A 20,288-nucleotide genomic window follows, 5' to 3' on the forward strand; every position below is an offset into this window, starting at 1 on the left:
AAGCTAGTGTTACACATATGATGCAAATGAGACCAGGGTAAACAATGAAAATGAAATCAAAAAGCATGTCTTTCATAAACTGTGGTACATATATCTGAGCAAAATATGATTATATGAGTTCAATCATCTAGGAAAGCATACCAGATCAAGAACAAATGAGCTACACTAAAAATTGAAGATTTTTAGCATTCTAAAACAAACCCTATCAATCATCCAGAAAGGTGAAAAATTGGAGAAATTACATGACCACTTAAATACTAAAAAGCATTTAATAAAATTCAATATCTGACCAGAAAATAAATCTACTTGTAGCAGAACAGGAAAACACAGACTTCCTTCATGTGATCAAGATAGTCTAAAACGGACACAGCACACTACTTAATACAGGGCCAGTGAAAGCTTTATCCTGGGAAGAGACACGGATGTGACTGTCTTCTCTCCCCATCCCTTCAACTCTGTACTGGAGGAGTGGTCATGAAATCAACAAAAAGAAACATAAACTTTAAATATCAACTTTTAAGCAAATCAATATACATGGATGACACCATTATATGGAGAGAGAATGCACTCTAACCCCAAGCCAAATACAACCGGTAAGTGAATTTAGCAAGACTACCAGGTAGACAATCATTATAAGTCACAGCAAGAAACAGAAAACATTAAAGGACAAAAGGCAAACTAGCAAACACGTATCTACAAGAGGAATTTAAATTATGTAATATCTTCAACATTATTCAAATGCATATTAAACACACATGCACGCACACAAAGGACACAACAGAGAAATGACTCCACAACATGGAGAAAGCAAAGACCCAGACGTCAATGAAGTGCCAGTAGGTCAGGAAATTCTCTCTCACCTGAGTATGGCTTCAGATCACCAGGGCTGCGCAGGAACATGGAGGTGACCCCGCCACTGGGGAATCTGGCAGTAGAGGAGGTGGCTTCAGACCCCAGCCCAGCTCCTCACTCCCCTCACCTGGCAACAGTCCAGCCACACCCACTGTGCCAGGGAGCCTACTGATTGGCTACTGCTTTATGACATCATCCATGCCCACCCGCTTTGCAAACTGTCCAACCAGGCACCCCTTGGGGGAGAGGCAACCAGGTACTCCTGGGAGATTCTCATGTCACAGTCTCTTCTGGGCTGCACTGGGCAAAGTGTCCCTGTGGTGGCTCAGCTTTCTCCCCTCTGCAAAGAGGGAGCTGGAGACTTGAGAAGCAGGAAATGCGGAGAGCTTAGGGCCCGGTGTCTGAGAAGGGGGAGGTGGAATGGGTGGATCCTGCTAGGACTGACTGTCCTGGTCCCTCAACTTGGACTCGCCCATGGGGAGCTCCTGAATTCTGCAGACTCCACCAGGTGAGGGCTGGGCTGGCTCTGGAATATGGGTGACATACCCTGTCCCTACACAGTGACTTAATCCACCAGGGAGGCAACAGGTGATGGCCTAAGTATGTGGGTTCCTACCACTCATGTGGGAGACCAGCATGGAGTTCCTACCCTCAGCTTGGCTGAGCCCCAGCTTTGCAGACATTTGGGGAATGACCCAGTAAATGGATGATCTCTCCTTGTTCTCTGTCACTCTGCCTTTCAAATAAATAAATCTTTAAAAAGTCAAGGAAGAATTTTCTCACCAACCATCTCTTGTTCAATAGCAATGGCTAGAAATATATTCTGAATGAGACATTAACAGACAAATGGGCATTAAGACCATGGGTACATGGCAGGGCTGCTTGGGGCAGACAGTTCTATAACATTTTAGGAGGAATGCTCCCTCTGGACTAAACACTCAGAGATATGCTCTGCCCCTTTCCCTCCCTGCCCTTGCAGTAGCCTTCAGTAATGACTAAATGCCCCTGCCCCAGGATACTGCTTTCAAAACTGTCTGTGGCCACAGAGAAGAGGTGGCCTGGACAGTGGTCACTGAGGAGAGAGAAAAGGCTGGGAACCTTGGGGACTCCTTTCCCTGGCCTGGAGTCCCTGCTTCTATGTCACAAGTCTGCAGCAGAGCATGCCTGTCACCTCCCTCAGCCTGCAACACCTCTATTAACATTGCCCATGACTATGTTAGACTTGGGGAGCACAATGTACTGTCCACTATCTCAAGTCAAACTGCTAGGTTTGCTACAAAGTCATCTTCTCAGTGCATCCCTCCCAGGTCATGAGGTTGGGAAGAAATCTCCCAGCTGGTCAGAGGCTTCTGACATGACCTGTGTTGGGTGGGGGGTGGCCTGTACCCATCTGTGAGTGGGACCTGTTCTCTCAGCTGCAGCTCTACCGGCTCAATCCTTGGTGTCTGGAAGGATTCACCAATGAAGCCTTGGCAGTGTGTGTGTGGGGGGGGGTGTGGGGGTGTGTGTGGGGGTGTGTGTGTGGTGGGGGAGGGTAGTCAGGTGGCTGCTGTCCCCATTAAAATGCAGTAGTGGAAACACTGTCCCTAGGCACTTCTGGGTAAGCTCTGTGCTTGCTCTGCCCTCTTCTCCAAGGACTCATCCAGGATGTACCACTTCTCCATGGGCCCCTCTGACTTTTTCTTTTTTAAAAGATTTTATTCACTTTTTGAGAGGTAGAGCCACAGACAGAGAGAGGGAGAGACAGAGAAGGAGATCTTCCATCTGCTGTTCACTCCCCAAATGGCTGCAATGGCTGGAGCTGTGCCCATCCATAGCCAGGAACCAGGAGCTTCACTCAGACCTCTCATGTGGGTGCTGGGGCCCAAGCACTTGGGCCATCTTCCACTGTTTTCCCAGGCTATAGCAGAGAGCCACATAGGAAGAGGAGCAGCTGGGACTTGCACTGGCACCCATATGCAATGCTAGTGCCACAGATGGAGAGTTAGCCTGCTATGCCACAGTGCCAGCCCCCTGACTTTTTCTTTAAGGGGGGTGAGGGTATGGGTAGAATAAGGCTTCAGGCTCTGCCTGTGTGCTAAGGGAAGGTAATCATAGAGGGCCAAAGAGGCTATACCCTAGAATCCCCAGGTTCTGTGCCTGTTCCTATCTGCTTCTTCTCAGGTAGTTTTCTTTTCTTTCTTTTCTTGCATCTGTCATCTAAAGATTGTGAGTCTTGCATTAGCTGCACACACACTTTTATCTAGGGCTGGCTGGTTCAGGTGTTTTGCATTCTTCTCCTGCAGTCTCCATGCTGCCTCAGGGAGTGCTGGCTTGTGGTCATTACAACTTTTGACTATTGGGGTCTCACCCACAGTATTAGATAAGTACATCTCTAAAGCGATTTAAAATAATTTCTGTGTTTGGAAATGAAGTGGTTGCCATTACTGATTTGACTACATGTCTGTTTAAATGACTAACTCTGGGGCCAGCACTGTGCTGCAGTGGATTAAAGCCCCAGCCTGCAGTGCTGGCATCCCACATGGGTGCCAGTTCCAGTCTCAGCTGCTCCTCTTCTGATCCAGTTCTCTGCTATGTCCTGAGAAAGCAGTAGAAGATGGTCCAACTCCTTGGTCCCCTGCACCCACATGGGAGACCCAGAAGAAGCTCCTGGCTCCTGACTTCAGATGAGCTGGTTGTCGCAGTCATTTGGGGAGTGAACCAGCAGAATGGAAGACCTCTCTCTCTCTCTCTCCCTCTCTCTGTAACTGTCTTTCAACTAAGTAAAATAAATCCTTTAAAAAATGACTAACTCCACCTTGACTTAATTATTGATTTCCCAGTTGGAAGTTAATAGATTTTTTTAGAAAGCTTTTAATAAATAAATTTCATAGGTACTTCTATAATTTAACAATTCTTAACCCGAATCCCACCTTCCCACTCCCAAACTGCCCACCTCCTACTCCCTCTCCCATCGCATTCTTCATTAAGATTCATTTTTAATTATCTTTATATAGAAAAGGTCAACTCTATACTAAGATTTCAACTGTTTGCACCTACATAAACACACAAAGTATAAAGTACTGTTTGAAGACAAGTTTTACCATTAATTGCAGTAGGTTAAGTATGTGATGTTGGCATTCCACATCAGAGTACGGTTGGAGTCCCAGCGCTCCACTTCTAGTCCAGTTTCCTGTTAGTGTACCTGAGAAGACAGAGGAAGTTTCAACTGCTAGAGCTCCTACCACTCACGTGGGATACTCAGATGGAATTCTGATCCCCAGCTTCATCCTGACCAGACCTGGCTATTCTGGCCATTTTGGGAGTGAAACATTAAATGGAATATCTGTATCTTCTCCCTCCCAACCCTCAGTATAATCGCCATTCAAATAGACTAAATTTTTTTTGATATTCATGTACCATTTTTGCATAATATGCATTTTCCATGAAGTTTTTGAAGACTGTTACATGTATGGATTTCAAAGTTGGTTGCACAAAGAAAAGGTCCTTTAATTTAACTCTGCACAAGTTTTTGAAAACCTCTCATTTTTTTCTATTTTCTATAAATAATATATATTTGCATTTCTTGCAAAATATTGATTGTATTTCCTTCCTCATTTTGTCCCCAATGATATCATTCTAGTTTGATTTTCACTTTTTATCTGCACAACTGTATTCTGTCTTGGAATTTCTTCTCATTTCAGTCTATCCTATGTGAAGTGATTAGATAAAACTTCTTGGAGAACAGTTTTTGTGTTGTTACTCTCCTGTACAAAAGTGGTTAAGAAAACAAAAAGGAATATTCATATTTCATTAAGAATAAAATACAAAATCTTTAGTCAGATGATTACGGATATCATAAATCCAATGGCCTGTTAACTTCTTTTTTTAAAAAAAAAGGCTTATTTATTTGAAAGGCAGAGTGACAGGGAGGGAGATAAAGGGAAGGAAGGAGGGAGGAAAGGAAGGGGAGGGGGAGAGGGAAAAGGGAGAGAGAGAGAGTGAGCATGCAACCAGGGTTTGGGGGGATTAATCTGATGATTCACTCACCAAATGCCCAGAACAGGTGGGATTGGGTCAGGCTGAAGCAAGGAGCCAGGAATTCCATTCAGATCTCCCACATGGGTGTTAGAGACCTAAGTACTTGGACCATCATCTGGTGCCACCCATGCACATTAATAGGAAGCTGGGTGAGAAGCAGAAGCAGGGTTCAGTCCCAGGCATTCTGATATGTGTTGTAGGCATCCCAAGTGGGAGTTTAACCCACTGCACCATAATGCCATCACTTGAAGTTTATTTGACATTTCTTTGATATTTTATGCTTCTCTGGCATTTTGAATTGCTTTACCTACTGGTACTATGATACAGCAGGTTACTCTCTCACCAGTGATGCTGGCATCCCATATGAGCACCCTCTTGAGTCTCGGGTGCTACATTTCCCATCCAGCTTCTGGCTAATGCATCTGGAAAGAAGCAGATGATCCACGTCATTGAGTCCCTTCCATCCACATGGGAAACCTGGATGGAGTTCCAGCTCCTGGGTTTGGCCTGACCCAGCCCCAGCCAATGTGACCATTTGGGGAGTAAGCCAGCAGAAGGGAGATGGATCTCTCTCCCTCACTCTGCATTTCAAATAAGTAAGTAAATCTTTAAGAAATAAATTTATTTTTCAATATGTTTCTCCTTAGCTTCTAGAATAGCATTCTCCCTTGGTGCTACTGCTATCTGTTGACTTGTCTTTCTCAGTCTCTTAATGGAGCACAACGCATCTCCCAAATGTTGATATCCTGTCACAGATGTTTGGCCTCTTCTGTTCTCTAAGTTACAGACTCTTGAGCACCTAAATAACTCTCATGCATAACCTTGCCTATACATGCCTGAAGACTCCAAAATCTCAGATTTCAGGTCTGACTTAACTTTCATTTTCAAATGACCGATGAAAAAACATGTCTGGAAGATATCATTTAGCCCTGTGGTTAAGATGCTGGTGTCACACACTGGAGTTAATGGGTGTGATTCCCAGTTCCTGCCTCTGGGAGGCAGCAGTGTGATGACTCAAATGATTGGGTTCCCTGCTCCTTGACCACCTCTGGACATTGTGGGTATTTGAGCAGTGAACCAGAGGGTGAATACCCCTTCTCTTCCTGTCTTTTTGCCTCTCAAATTAAAACACAAAACAAAACAAAAAACCCATGTCTATGTCTTCCAATAAAATGACTTAATGGCTAAAAGCAGTTTCATTGTTAAATTCAGCAAAAATAATTCTTGGTTGTAAATGATATTTGAATAATGAATAATTGTAAATCAAACTTACATAATGGATCGGGAAGAGAGAAAGATGTTGACAATGATTTTTACATTTCACTTTGATACTTCTTTGTCATGTAACCTTAAAAAATCCATGTGAATTCATTGTGCCTAAGTTTGATGTCCTTAAAATTATGGGCTCATCTAGTTGAGGCAGTAGTTTAAAGGGAAGTGGTCAGAATCTTAGAAATCATCTTATTTCTGCCCAAAACAGTTAAGAGACATCGGCAAGTCATTTTATCTCTGTAGTTCTTTCTCCCTTGTAACATAAGAAGACATCTTTCTATTTAAAGGATTTATTCTACACATTCCTATCTTAAGGTAAGGTTCACATGACTGTGAAACATTTTGTGTCTGCCAGGTCTTCAATTCTACTGCATTGTTAGCAGTGTAATATCAAGCTGGCACTGAAGATGAAGTGCTAAACAACATAGGACTGCCAGGGCTTATTAGGAGCTACAAATAATTGAGTTCATGAAAATGTTTAAATTTAAAAATAGAATCACTCTATTATTGTTCAGAATCAGTATAGTTACCAATTTTTTTGTTTATAATAATTGAGTATCAGTAGCTTCATTTCTGATAGTATATCCCTGGTATTATATATTGTAATATTGTACAAAAGTATATATTATATATTGTAGTTATACAATATTTATAGACTAACTAAAATTATAGGTAGCAATATTTATTGCTTTTTTCTTTTATTGGATTTTATCATAGCATATGTCAATAAACCTTTCTATTTTAAATTAATGACTAATGAGATTATCCACTGTTCAGCCTCCTGGCTTTGCCTGACCCACTCTGCAATGCTGTAGATATTTGAGAAGTAAACCAGAGGATGAAAGATCTCTTCCTTCTCACTCTCTCTTGCTGTAACTCTGCCTTCGAATAAATAACTAAATTTGTAAAACAAAAATATTATCCACTGCAAATTGAATATAATCAGAAGGAGAAATTCAAATTGGAAAGTATAACAATTTGGTAAAAGATAAAGGCATTTGTTATATAGTAAAGAGATTATTATGCAACCCAGTATTCTCCTAAATTGTATGGAGGAAAAGGAGCACTGGTCATTGACTCTCACCCTTAGAGGTTTACTTGGCATCTCTATCTATTTTTTGGGTTTTTAAGGCACCAATATATTTATAAATCCAAGTTTATATATTTAGTTATTTAGAAGGTGGTTAATCACCTTGCCACCCACCTCCAGTCACACACACACACACACACACACACACACACACACACACAATCTGGTTAGGAATGCAATCAATCCATTGAGAAGTTTAATCTCTCTGGGCAACTTAATTTAATACTACAGCTATCAATTTTATGTAGCTTTGCTAATGCTACAGCAAAGCAGGACTGTTTTAAAATTTTATCAGTTACAAAAGGAAACAGTCATGGTTTGTACACATTACATTTATAATTTATCTAAATATTTTTGTATTTTCAATCTTTGTATTTAAAAGTTGTTTTATTTTCATTGAGCTCACAAATACTTTTATTTAAGCACTGATATTAATCTATCTGTCTTTAAACATTCTCTTTCCTTGTCTGTCTGGGTTGTGCAGACAGTATCCCCTCTGAGACCTCAATCTCTTAGTTCCTCAGTGGTTCCTGAATCTTTGATGATGCATTACAGCGGGTTACTCATTCATTATTGTCATCAGCAGCCTCACTGACAGAATCAGCTATCTGATTCACTGTGGACCTTCTTTGCCACAGGCTGGAGGAAGACAAGTGCAGTTTTATCTTATATGACTGTCTATAGGCTATCCTGCAAGCCCTGCACTGAGAGGAGATATGGAATGTCTTTGTTCCAAGCTGGCATACCTGGTGCTATGAACTATTTCCCAATTCTTAGTTATTTCATTTCAATCTCTGGGTAATACTCATTTCATTATTTTAATTCTAATTAGTAACTAGTGAACTCATTAGGTAATTTTTTTTAAGTACTTTTAATTGTTTTTCAGGAAGAGTTTGCTGTTGATGAGGGTTACATGGGTTAAGGATTGATGTGACTGATTAAGATTTCTGTCTTTTTTCTGTTTCTAAAATCAGTCATTGCAGGATCACTAAATCAATCTTGTTTTAGTATGCTACTATGCACACTGTTCCAGGATGTACTTCCTCGACTCAGGGTTGAGCTGAGAAGTGGAGCAGGGGAGTAGCATTGTTATTATTTGACTTGGAAGCCTCATGTCATTCATTAGAGCAGTAGGGAGGTAGCAGCATGCATGTCATCTTTGCCAGCTAATGTGTGAAATGGGAAAAGTGTGCATATGTTTTGTTGCCTAAGCTTAGGTTAGTATTCATGGATAAATTAGAAAAGCTTAGTAATGAAAGCCAGGAAGTGATTAATAGTGTTTTAGTAATCCAAGAATATTTTCTCTCTTCTCTCTCTCTCCTATCTCTCTCTGTCTCCTTTTGTCTCTGTACTTATGCCTTCCAAATGAATAAATGAATCTTTATAAAAAGCCACCACCCTATCTCTGGTTATAGTTTCTCCAAGTTGCCTTGCTGAGGTTGGAAGTTAGAAGAGCTAATGTGTGCTCTAAAGAAAGGGCTGAACCAATCATTTACTCTTGGATATAATTATGTGTTGCTCCCTTTGGATCTTCTTTAAATTTTTTTTTCTCTTAGATAGTAGTCCTGAGCCATAGGCTACTATGACTATCTGATGATTCAGATATGCTGAAACGCATAAACAAAAATGCAGGATTGAAAAAGAAACCAATTTGTTGAAATATGGTAATCAAAATATTAAAAAGAAAAAAATGGTAGAGAAGATGTTCACTTCCTGGGAGATGGAATACACACACTTTTCCCTATTTCTTCCCTTTGAATATAACTAAAACATTTGTACATTATGGAGGAAACAAACATAAAAAGTCTGAAATGTAGGAGCCAGCATTGTGTTATAGTGGGTTAAGCTGCTGCCTGCAATGCCAGCATCCCATCTGGAAACAAGTTGGTGTTCCAGCTGCTTCTTCTTTTTTTTTTTTTTGACAGGCAGAGTGGACAGTGAGAGAGAGAGACAGAGAGAAAGGTCTTCCTTTGCCGTTGGTTCACCCTCCAATGGCCGCCGCGGCCGGCGCACCGCGCTGGTCCAATGGCAGGAGCCAGGAGCCAGGTGCTTTTCCTGGTCTCCCATGGGGTGCAGGGCCCAAGCACCTGGGCCATCCTCCACTGCACTCCCTGGCCATAGCAGAGAGCTGGCCTGGAAGAGGGGCAACCGGGACAGAATCCGGTGCCCCGACCGGGACTAGAACCCGGTGTGCCGGCGCCGCTAGGCGGAGGATTAGCCTAGTGAGCCACGGCGCCAGCCATCCAGCTGCTTCTTATCCAGTTCCCTACCAATGTGCCTGGGAGAGCAGCAGAGGATGGTTAAAATGCTTGGTTCCCCACCACATACAAGGGAGACCTTGAAGATGCTTCCATCTCCTGGCTTCAGTCTGGCCCATCCCTGAGTGTTGTGGCCATTTGGAGAGTGACCCAATGGATGGAAGATCTCTCTCTTCCTCTTTCTGTAACCATTTTTCAAATTAAAAAATAAATCTTTAAAAAAAAAGATGAAATGTAGAGAGATGTAGGACAAACAACCAGAGACTAGACCCAAGGAATGAGATGAGATGGTGGAAAGTTCTCTAGCTTGTCCTTTTGCCTAATATATGTCACACTTGGGCCCCAACAACTGGTAACCCAGAAATGCCAGGAGAAAGACAAAAAATGCCCCAACTAAAGCTCTATTTCCTAAGGCAAATGATCAGGAAAGGAGCAGCCTCACAAGACAGATCTGTTTGGGGTTGTCTCTCCTTGTTGGGTGTCAACATAAGCCAGCACAGAACCTGGACTTAGCTCCAATCTGAGAACACAGCAGGACTGCTTCTATAGGAAAAGCACATCCCAAACCAGCTGCAGCATGTTTGGCTAAATAGGATGTAGGTTCTCATCATAATTACTCACTCAGACTCAGAAAAGCACTTGTCATACCAAGAACCAGACAAATCTCAACTTGCATAAACCCAATAAGTAGATACCAACAATGAGAAAGCAGAGATGTTAGAATTATCTGACAGGGCTTAAGGCAACAATTATACATTTGACTGCCTATATTTGCAAAAGAAATGATTGTCTTTATAAAGCAAAACAAATTCAAGAATCAGCAAAAAATCCTGAAACCAATAAATCCAATGAGGTCTTAGAGTTCAAGATAAACAAGCAAATTCAGTAGTATTTGTATAAAATAGCAATGAATTACAGGCAACAAAATGAAAACTCTAATGCAACTGTAACCACTCAAATGAAGGAAAGGGGTCAGCATTATGGCACAGTGGGTTAAGTTGCTGTGCGTGGTACTGACATCTCATATGGTCAACGGTTTGGGTCCCAGCTGCTCTACTTCCAATCTAGCTCCCTAATATGTCTTGGAAAGCAGCAGAAGATGGCCCAAGTCCCTGGGTCCTTGCACCCATGTGGGAGACCCAGATGAAGCTATTGTCTCCTAGTGTTCTTCAACCCAGCTCAGCCCTGGCAGATGTGACCATTTGGAATAAGGAAGAAGGAGATAGGGAAGAAAGGGAGGATGAGATGTATCACTAAGTTCTTAAGATTGTGTATATGAAATACATCAAATATGTTCCTGTTACATATATAAATTCTAAAAAGTAAATAAACCAATGACTCCTAATTTTAAAATATCACATATTATATTTTGGTTAGACTGTTTTTATAGGCAAAAATTGTTTTGGAACTAGAGAGAGAAAGTTGTGACCTAGCTAAAATAACTTTCACATTTATCCTATTCAAAGAGGATTTGTTATTAAAAGGCAGAGCCTGTAGTTTATTCAGTCAATACAAATTCATGGAGCATATAGAATGTGCCTTCCCAGGCAATCAAGTCTCCCATTTGCCTCATCACTTAGTTTGTTTTTCTTGCAAGCATTTGTCATAATCTAGAACTACCTTGTTGCTTTATTAGGTAACTTGTTCTTGACATTTGAACCCACAAGATTGTACATTCCACATGGGTAGGAATTTCTTTTATTCCTCTGGGTGTCAGTAGGGCCTTGTTTGAGTAGGCAGTCGATGAGTATATTTTGAATGCAAGCTTGGGCCAGAGATTAATGAACTATTGTGCCTTAAGAAGATGAGCTGGATCTTGAAGAATGGATCAGATAAGGGAAGATTAAGGGAAAGGGGAACAATCCAGACAGAAGGTCATCAAGAGTAAAATCCTAATGGCTTTTATAGCAGTATTTGCTGCCCTCCCAATTAGAATAAACAGCAAAAACATTGAAGCTATGATTTTACATTAGATACTTTTGGGGAAAAAATAAAGTTGTCAGGGTAGGGACAGACTGTAAGGAACATCCAAAGCCAGACAGGATTTTGGAGCTGGAAGTGTTTTTAGGGATCCAGTCAACTCCCTTAGAGTGAAGTAACTGAGGAACTAAGGGGTGATGGGCACCTGGTTAACCAGAAAGTTAATTCTGTACGATCAGAATCTTATTCATTAACTTAAATCCAGTGCTCTAAGGTAATTTGGAAATATTTTAATAGAGAACAATATATGGTAAAATGGTGTTTATGGAAAGAAATCTGGGGCTGGTGCTGTGGTGTAGTGGGGAAAGCTACCACCTGCAGTGCTGGAATCCCATGTAGGCACCAGTTTGAGTTCTAGTTGCTCCACTTCCAATACAGCTTTTTTCTATGGCCTGGGAAAGCAGTAGGAGATGGCTCAAGGGCTTGGGCCCTTGCACCTGTGTGTGAGACCTGGAAGAAGCTTCTGGCTCCTGGCTTCAGATAGGCTCAGCTCCAGCCATTGCAGCCAACTGGGGAGTGAACCAGCAGATGGAAGACCTCTCTCTCTCTCCCTTTTTCTGCCTTTCTTTCTCTGTGAACTCTGACCTTCAAATAAATAAATAAATCTTAAAAAAAGAAATCTTACTCCATATTTAAGGCATATTGGAAGAAAATCTAATTCAAGGGAACACACAAATACTAGGAAGTAAAACTGGCATGACACAAATGAAGCCTTGATGAGGTGGTGAATATATGAAGGGGAAAGAACAAATTCACACTGGAGTGTAAACAAACAGAACAAAATCAATGCTACTGTTTCAATGGCTCTTCTGGAGAAAATAGCTCTTGGCCTGAGGATATTTTTGTTCAGTCCCACCTAGAATATTTACATGATTTGTTTTCAGTTACATGTTTTTTAAAATATTCATTTTGTTATATGAAAGGCAGAGTTACTGAGAGGCAGATTCAGAGAGAGAACAATTGAGGACTTCTATCCACTGGTTCACTCCCAAAAATGGCCACAATGGCCAGAACTGGGCTGATCCAAATCCAGGAGCCAGGAGCTTCTTCCAGGTCTCCTTCCTTTGGAGCAGGGGCCCAAGGACTTGGGCCATCTTCTACTGATTTCTCAGGCCATAGCAGAGAGCTGGATCAGAAGCAGAGCAGCTGGGTCTCAAACTGGTGCCCATATGGGATGCCAGCACTGCAGGTGGCTTTTCTTGCTATGCCACAGCACCGGCCCCTTCAGTTACATTTTGAGAATACATTTTTGATTGGATTATATATTTGAAATGCAGAAATACAGAAAGAGGAGAAAGAGAGACAGAAAGGGAGAGGGAGAGAGAGGTGTTCTACCTGCTGGTTCACTTCTTCAAATGACCACACTGGCTGGGATTGGGCCAAGCCAAAGCCAGGAGCCAGAAGCTTCTTCAAGGTTTCCTATGTGGGTGCAGGGTCCCAAGCACTTGGGCCATCCTCTACTGTTTTACCAGGGATATTGGCAGGAAGCTAGATTGGAAGTGGGGTAGCTAGGACATGAACTTGTGCTCATATGGGATGCTGGTGCTGCAGATGGTGGCTTAACCAGCTACTGCACAGTACTGGCCCCAAGGGCATGCAGTTTTAGTTAAGAGTTTTTGGGGGTTGGCACTGTGGCATAGCATGTAAAGCTGCCACCTGCAGTTCCAGCATCCAATATGGGCTCCGACTCCAGTCCCAGATGTCCACTTCCAATACATCTCTCTACTACAGTTACCTGGAAGAAACTCTAGGCTCTTGGTTTCAGATTGAGCCCAGCTCCAGCCATTGAGTGCACCAGCAGATGGAGGATCTCTCTCTGCCCCACCTCTGTATAACTCTTTCTTTCAAATAAATCTTAAAGAGTCCATGCATCATTCAGCCAATCAATAAATTAATGATATCACCAGTGAGCAATGGGTCCTGACTATCTTGCAAGACATAATAATTATAACTGAATATTATATAATTATATAATATTATAAAAATAATTCCATGAATTATTTTTGTAAACTTTCATTGAGATGGGTTATCTCCAAATATTGTATGGTCTGGTCATGATGGATTATGAGCCAAAAATCAGACCTTTGCTTAATGCCATTTCCTCAGATTACAGTGCATTTCTTAACTCCAGGTGATTCCTCTTTTTATCTGTAAGGCCAAGAAGAGGCTCTTTTGAGTTGTTACAGTCACCTTGAATGACTGCAAACTTCACCTTAACTAAGATGTTAAAAATCAGGTTAAATTTGTGTGGTTGGGCCAGCACTGTTGCACAGTGGATTAATTCTCTGCCTGTGGTGCCAGCATCCCATGTGGACACAAGTTCTAGTCCTGGATGCTCCTCTTCCAATCCAGCTCACTGCTATGGCGTGAGAGAGCAGTGTTAGATGGCTCAAGTGCTTGGGCCCTGTGAGACCCAGAAGACGCTCCTGGTTTCTGGCTTCTGGCTTCAGATCAGCTCAGCTCTGGCTGTTGTGGCCATTTGGAGAGTGAACCAGCAGATGGAGGACCTTTCTCTCTGGCTCTCCCTCTCACTGTCTGTAACTCTACCTCTTAAATAAATGGATAAAATCTTTTAAAAAAAGGAAAAAAATTGTAGTCACCATGTAGTAAATTAATTTCTTATGCTGTCAAAAAGCATCTAAGCCAGAATTGAGGAATCTGTACATGTCAAAGCTTACCAATTCAATGGCAGGGATGCTCTATAAGATCAGGCTAACTCTTTTAGCTGTGATTTTGGGCTTACATAGGAAAACAAAGTTAGAAATACTGTGACACCTGGCACAGGGTAGGCACCTCCCTGTGCCACACCACCCAAATATACATTGTACACTTCCATCTATGATACCTGTCATGTCCCAGAAATTCACTACTGTTTCTCTTCTCTCCAACACAATGATAGAAATTTGAACCATGAATGGTAAAATATTGTGGTTGAATAACAGCACCTGTACAAGAGACATGCTCCAGTGAAAATTTTGGGGATTGTTTCAAGTGATGTCATGATAGATAACACAAACTGTTCTATTTGTTTTTTCAGAGTGCCTGTATGAAATTACTCTATGTTAAAACATTTCTGTTTCAAACAGAGTGACAAAACATTATCAAAATGAAGAAATTGACAGGAACATTATGTAGTGTATACTTGCAGGGTTATGTGATTTCTCATATTAAATCAGTCTCTTAAAAATGTGCTGGATAAACTGGATCTCCACATGTAGAAGCATAAAACTAGACCCCTGCCTTACACCTTACCCAAAAATCCACTCAAAATGGGTCAAACACCTGAAGCTATGACCCAATACTGTCAAATTCTTAGAGAATATTGGGGAAACTCTGCTTGACATTGACATAGATAAAGATCCTTGGAAAGACCCCAGAAACACAGGCAATCAAATCAATATTGACAAATGAGATTATATTAATCTGAGAATCTTCTGCACTGCAAAAGAAACACTCAGCAGTAGCCGGCGCCGTGGCTCAATAGGCTAATCCTCCACCTTGCGGTGCCGGCACACCGGGTTCTAGTCCTGGTCGGGGCGCCGGATTCTGTCCCGGTTGCCCCTCTTCCAGGCCAGCTCTCTGCTGTGGCCAGGGAGTGCAGTGGAGGATGGCCCAGGTGCTTGGGTCCTGCACCCCATGGGAGACCAGGAAAAGCACCTGGCTCCTGGCTCCTGCCATCGGATCAGCACGGTGCACCGGCTGCAGCGGCGGCCATTGGAGGGTGAACCAACGGCAAAGGAAGACCTTTCTCTCTGTCTCTCTCTCTCACTGTCCACTCTGCCTGTCAAAAAAAAAAAAAAAAAAAAAAAGAAACAGCAAAGTGAAGGGGGCAACTGACAGAATGGGAAGAAATATTTGCAAACTATGCAACTAATAAAGGGTTAATATCCAGAATCTATAAAGTGCTCAAGAAATTCAATAACAACAAAAAAATCCAGTTAAGAAATGAGCAAAGGACTTTTCAGGCATTTGTCAAGAGAGGAAATTCAAATGGCCAACAGATATTTGAAAACATGCTCAGGATCACTAACCATCAGGGAAATGTAAATCAAAACCACAATATTTCACCTCAACAGGCTCTCATACAGAAATTAAACAACAAATGTTGGGAAGGATGTGGTGAGAAAGGTGCCCTAATCCACAGCTGGTGAAAATGTAAGCTGGTACAACCACTATGGAAGACAATATGGAGAGACCTCAGAAATCTGAATATATACCAATCCTATGATACACCATCCCACTTCTAGAATTTACCCAAACAAAAAGAAATCAGCATATGAAAAACTTATCTGTTCCACCATGTTCACTGCAGCACAATTCACAAGAGCTAAGATATGGAATCAATCAAGTTCTCCATCAACTGGTGACTGGATAAAGAAATTATGGTGTGTGCGTGTGTGTATATGTACACACACCATAATTTCTTTATCCAGTCACCAGTTGATGGATTACTAATAACCTGTAAAAAAATATGTCTTTTGCAACAAAATGGATGCAACCGGAAACCCTTATACTTAGTCAATTAAATCAGTCTTAAAAACACAGATACTATGTTTTCCCTGATCTGAGGTAACTTATAGAGTACCTGAAATGTAATGCATTGGAGTGAAGTGAACATTTTGAGAATCAATAATTACTTACAGCCTGTCTCTTTCATTGAGGAACTGTTTTTTTTTTTTTTTCATACTATTTGTTGAACTCCTTTACTTAGTGTAGGATTAACTGAATGATCATTAAATACACTGAAATTAGCTTTTTGTAAAAAATTAAGAGAGGGAATGGCAAAGGGAGAAGGAAGAAGAATTGGAGAATGGGTGGGAGGGAGGATAGAGTGGGAAGTATCATGATGTTCCAAAACCTATACATATGAAATACATGAAAGTTACATAACTTACATAAAATTTTAACAAATCTTAAAGACAAAGATGCCAGTAGGCAAAATGCTTAAGTACAAAGACAAATACTTATGTTTGCTGTTGATGCAAAAAAAAAAAAAAAAAAAAAAAAAAGTCCACAGGGGAATGACAGATTCTCTCAGAACTAAGCATCTTGTAAACATATGCAATGGAAAAGCAGACTCAAGCTCAACCAAGAACACAGCCACTGTGCTGTTTAAGGCTAATTTGTCTTTCCCACTTGGTGTCAATATACTAAAAAGTAAGGGATTAAAAAGATGTTCTAGGCTTCTGTGACTGTTGAGTCTATTTCTCCTCTTGTGAGCTGCTCATTTGTTGGGGGGACACAACCTTTCTAGACTCTTGCAATATTTGCAGTAGGTCAAATTCAAGGTTAACTCACATTTGCTGGCCCACAGCTCCTCGAATCCTTCTGACCACAGCAGTGCTTCCTCTGGGGGAGGCCTGCAAGAGAAGTTCTGCAATTAAGAGGGCACATATCAGGTCCCCTTTCCAGCTCAGCTGTTCAGGTTTGTGAGCACAGGATTCTCAATTTAAGTAATGAAAGTTTGTTGTTTGCTTTTCTTGCTGGTTTTGGGCTTCCCAGGAGTGGAAGAATTTTTGCAAGAAATAACTCAATCATGTCTTCCAATCTTTTAATCTTAAAAAAAAAATCACTAAGAAGACAGGTTTGAAAGCACAACTACAGCTGAATATATTTTTATCCAATAAAGCTGTCTAGTAGCTACAGACAAACCAAATGAGACAAAAACAAGTAGCAATCTTATCGACCTAATATTTAAACTTAGCATCGAATTACTGAAGTTTCCTCAGTTCCTCAGACTGTAACTACTAATGTTAAGAGTAAAGGTCAGAACTACCTTAAAATCACAAAGATATGATTTTTTTAAAGTTTTATTTGTTTATTTCAAAGTCAGAAGTACACAGGAGAGGAAGAGAAAGAGAGAGAGTGATCTTCCATCCACTGGTTCACTCCCCAATTGGCTGCAATAGATGGAGCTGTGCTGATCCGAAGCAAGGAGCTTCTTCCAGGTTTCCTACATGGGTACAGGGACCCAAGGACTTGGGCCATCTACTACTGCTTTCCCAGGCCATAGCAGAGAGCTGGATTGGAAGAGGAGCAGCCAGGACTTGAACCCACACCCATATGGGAATGTACCACTGCAGGCAGTGGCTTTACCTGTTACACCACAGCACCAGCCCCATCACAAAGATATCTTAATATATTGTACATTCCAAACAGCAGATGATGGGACCTGGCACCATGAATTAAGGCACCCACCCCATATTGGCAATGGTTTGAATCCAGGCTGCTCCACTTTCAATTCAGTTCCCTGCTAATGCAGCTGGGAAAGCAGTGGTGGATGCCCCAAGTCCTTGGACCCCTAAGCCCTAGTCCAAGACCCAGAAGAAACTCCTGTCTCAGCCTCACCCAGCCCCTGGTCCTTGTGGCCATTTAGGGGAGTGAACCAGAGGTTGGAAGACTTCCCTTGTTCTGCCTCTCCCTCTTTGTAACTCTGACTTTCAAATAAACCTAAAAAAAAAAAAAAAAGATGCTATTTCTGGCCCAGAAATGGTGGCAGTTTATTTGCAAGGTTAATTGCTTTCCACCTTCAGTCCTGGATGCACCAGAGACCATGCATAGGGAGTGATGAGTGACGACTGGCCCACAGCCTCACACCCCTCTGACCCACAACACTCCTTTGAGGAAGACACTGCAAAACTATGATTTGTTCCACAGTCATGACTGTGTGAGAACGGCTTTATCATGAAAAAGTGAGAAAGGACTCAAAAGGAAGTCTTCAGCCAGCAAAAACACGTCCCCTGATATGAGCAGGCATACAAGATTAAGTTAATCAGATTCATGAGCTGGAAAACTATGCCCCCAACCCCTATGTATTCCACCTGTATTCCCAACTTGCCAAGCAGACAACTAATCACGCCCCTTTGGGGAGTGCATAAAAAGCATGGAGCCCTCTGGGCCTGCCCTTGCCCTCCCAAGCCTCCAGGCACACAGCTTTTTAGCAGCCCCTCCGGTGTCTGCCCACACCACATGGTTTTGTGGTCATTCCCACCTGCACGGTTTTTCCTCTCCCCATGGCTCTGGCCTGTGAAGGCTTGTACATGGCCCTTGTTCACCCCACGTCTCTTAGTGTGGGGCCTTCTGGCTGCCTCGGGAGCCTGCTGGCTTGCCCCGCCACTGCTCTTCTGCCCACGTGCTCTCTCTCCCTTGCAGCCTCTGGTCTACTCCCTGGAAAAGCCTGGTGTGCCACAGCCGCTTTCAATTTCTCACCCCCTTCCTCTTGGTAAATCCCTCACCTTCCTGTGTATTTCTCTCACACTCAATGCTAGACTGTACCATGTTTTCTCATTTACAGAAACTCGATATTTAGAATTCTTGTCTAAATAGACAAGGACCCTCAATATATCAATCTTGATTTTAAAATAAAGGTAAACGATGTCCCACCCACCCCCTCCCCCCAGCAGCAGCACAGGATGATCAAGAGCACAGCGTGGCCAGGGTTCCTGGGACGAAACTGTTCTCAGCCACACACAAGGCCGCTCCACCTGCCTCCTTGCAAGCCCTCCCCGAGTGTCCACACTCAGAAAGTGAGCACAGCCCTCGTAGATACAATTTCCCCGGGTAAATTCGTATTGTGCACTTGGCTTTTCTGCAGACGTTCAGGTTACAGGGTATCCCAAAGTGCCGCGTGTGTAGCAAGCCACATGTACTCACGAGGACCAGTTCATCTTCTCCAGCTTTTCCACACTCTTGGTGTCATGCGGTACCAGTCCCCGCACACACAGACTACTAAGCCGCAGCCCTCAGCGGGCCGCAGCCTTTACAGCCGGCCGGCGTGGAGGCGGGTCTCTGGGGGCCAGCCCCGCTCTTCTAGAGCAATGATTGGCTGAAGGCCTACGGCAAGGGCAGAGCCTGAGCCTGCGCTGGGCACTGAAGCCCACTAACTGGCTGGAAGCTGTTGACGTCTGAGCTACCGCTTAGAGCGCCATCTGGCGAGATGCCACAACCTGCAGGCCTGCAGAAGGCGATGAATTTTTCCAGGTCACACAGCTATGGCACAGGCTGGCTCAGGCCCTCCTTTCCCCCAGCCTGGGGAATCTCTGCCCCCTAGCTGAGCAGATTTCTGGAAAGCACAACTGTGCCTCTGCTTCCCTCCTTAGTGGGCAGGAGAACCAGGAACTCCGCCATACGGGGCCGGGTAATCTCCAGCAGCAGGAGACAGTGACTGTCTGAAGGTGACACCTGAGGTGGGCCTGCTTTTGGGTGGGCTCTGGGTGGGCGTCTGTGCTCCTGGGCCTGTGGGGCTACTCATCGCCTCCTGGCAGCACTGGGAGCTGGCGTCCTGGTGGCGAGGAAGGGTGAGTGAGGCGCAGTGAGCTCCGAACTTGGGTGTACTGAGGTCTTTGGAGTCTAGCAGTGCAAAGAGACAAGCTTGCCTCCTGAGTCACTGCTGGCCAGCTTAGAACTCACCAGAACCTTTAATTAACAAAAACAACGTATATAGTGGTGCGGTGGGGTGGGAGCACTTTACTTGAATGAGCTGCATTTGTGAATTCTTCAGAAACCACCACCCCCTCCCTACTCCTGCAGCCTTAAAATGATTGGTAAGTGGGGCATCCCTGTGTCCTAGCGAGTAAAGCCGCTGCTTGCAGTGCTGACATCCCATGTGGGCACTGGTTCAAGTCCCGGTTGCTCCGCTTCCAATCCAGCACTCTGCTACAGCCTGGGGAAGCGGTAGAAGATAGCCCAAGTCCTTGAGCCCCTGCACCCGCATGGGAGGCCCAGAAGAAGATCCTGGATCCTGGTTTCATATGGACACAGCTCCAGCCCTTGCAGCCATTTGGGAGTGAACCAATGGCTAGACCTTTCTGTCTGTC

General features: G+C 43.0%; 1 long non-coding RNA gene and 1 pseudogene across 1 annotated transcript; one reads left to right on the plus strand and one right to left on the minus strand.

The window, feature by feature from the left end:
- LOC149119322 (uncharacterized) overlaps positions 1–20,288 on the plus strand; it is a 221,544-nt pseudogene that overhangs the window by 8,253 nt on the left and 193,003 nt on the right.
- LOC149119323 (uncharacterized) lies at positions 798–19,248 on the minus strand. Its single transcript, XR_016228759.1, has 4 exons — positions 19,126–19,248; positions 16,771–16,832; positions 3,936–4,036; positions 798–925 (listed from the first exon to the last, which is right to left on the minus strand). It is a non-coding gene; the product is annotated as an uncharacterized LOC149119323 (long non-coding RNA).

Source organism: Oryctolagus cuniculus, chromosome Y (genome assembly GCF_051225735.1).
Source record: "Oryctolagus cuniculus isolate XC-2025 breed Fujian yellow rabbit chromosome Y, ASM5122573v1, whole genome shotgun sequence".
Taxonomy (NCBI): Eukaryota; Metazoa; Chordata; class Mammalia; order Lagomorpha; family Leporidae; genus Oryctolagus; species Oryctolagus cuniculus.